This window comes from Nanorana parkeri, unplaced genomic scaffold (genome assembly GCF_000935625.1).
Source record: "Nanorana parkeri isolate BGI_ZX_2015 unplaced genomic scaffold, ASM93562v1 scaffold1537, whole genome shotgun sequence".
NCBI classification, from domain to species: Eukaryota; Metazoa; Chordata; class Amphibia; order Anura; family Dicroglossidae; genus Nanorana; species Nanorana parkeri.
In genome coordinates this window covers 194266-196225 of record NW_017307805.1, presented here as the reverse complement: position 1 = coordinate 196225, position 1960 = coordinate 194266, and positions in this window count along the sequence as shown.

Genomic DNA, 1960 nt, shown 5'->3' with positions numbered 1-1960 from the left:
AAGATACTATTTTATTTATAGAAAGAGATACAGAATATCCAAGACATTTACTTGGGATCTAGTGCTGATGTCACCTTTCTATCCTTAATACATATATTACATATAATAAATATACATATCTATATAGATAGATAGATAGATAGATAGATAGATAGATAGATATGTATATCTAGATAGATAGATAGATAGATAGATAGATAGATAGATAGATAGATAGAAAGATGATAGAAAGATGATAGATAGATAGATAGATAGATAGATAGATAGATAGATAGATAGAAAGATGATAGAAAGATAGATAGATAGATAGATAGATAGATAGATAGTGTCAGCACTAGTAAATGTATTGATCATTCACACATGTAGATACTGTAAGTGTATATGGTGTGTGTGTGTGTGTATACATATATATAAATATATATATTTACACACATAGTAATTACACGTGTAAATGATCAATACGTTTACTTGGTATCTAGTTGCTGATGTCTCCTTTCTTGTATTCTAATATCTATCTATATATATAGATATATAGATATATATCTATATCTATATATATATACATTTATATATATTAGGATACAATATATTATATTAGATCCAACATCAGTACTAGATCCCAATGTATTGATCATTCACCTATGTAAGTAATGTGTATGTGTGTATATAGATATAGATATATATCTATATTTATATGCACACTCACACACAGAGATAGTAGATCAGTAGAGGAGATCTGCTGTCCGATGACATCACCTTAATTCCTAATCCTTTTTGGAGCCTGGAAGTGAGGCTCATTGGTCGGTCCCAGGAGTTAAGTTGAAGGGAGACACAGCAGTGTGGATGGAAATGTGTGTTTTAAGGGGGTCCAGATTCCCAGCATCTACGACACTTTGCCTAAATTAAAAAGCAACCAATGGGAACGGCCGGAAGGAGGAGGAAGGGGGGTGCGCCTCTTGAGCCAGTCAATGCTTCGGTGTCAATCACCCAGCGTGGAACCAATCAGTGGGGGCCCTACACTCGGCTTCCTAGTATTTGGGATAGTGTGGTGGTGTGCGCGCTCCGTGCAGGGTAAACATTCTCCAGTCCCCGCTCAGTGAGGGAGGGACACACAAAGCTGTCAGAGAGAGAGAGAGAGAGAGAGAGAGAGAGAGGGGGAGGCTGATCAGCGCCTCTAGTGCAACCCAACCCAGCCAAGATACAGTGGAGTTAGTGTGTAAAGGAGGGATCCCAGCACACAGCCTGGCAATGTACTGCTTCCCTGCAGCGGGGGCACACAGCTGAGCAGTCCCCATGCAATAAGAGGACCATGTACCGCCATCCACTCCCAGCGCACACACCGGCATCCTTCTGCTCCATGGGGGACCAGCTGCTCTGGCACAGTAACTTTATGTAATGCGTTGCTGTCATCATCATCCTCATCGTCGTCCGCACAGGAAGTTTGGGATCTATCGAGCCAAGTTGTGAGGCAGAAGCTCCCTTCGAATGCCCAGGAGATCAGGCGCACCAAGGCAGTGATCGTTTTGTGCTGGATCCGGGGACGAGGAGGGGGGGGGCCGTTCTCTGTCAGTGGGATCCGCTAACAGGTGAAGTGAGCGGTACGGGGAGGAGGGTGGAAGCCCTCGCCTGGAGATACTGGCACAGGGCTTCTCCTCCAAGGACAAAAGTGCATCTCAAGGGGGAAGCGTTCTCGGGCTGCGGGGGAGGAGAAGAGGAAGCCCCAAACCTGTGGATAGCAACGGGCAGGGGGGAAGCCATGGCCACGGCTGCTTCTAACCCCTACCTCCCCAGCAACAGCATCCTGTCCCCCGGCTCCATCGTGCACTCGGACTCGGGGGGAGGAGGGGGCATGCAGCCCGGCAGCGCGGCGGTGACTTCGGTGTCGGGCGGTTACCGGGGGGACCCCACGGTGAAGATGGTGCAGAGTGACTTCATGCAGGGGGCCATGGCTGCCAGTAAC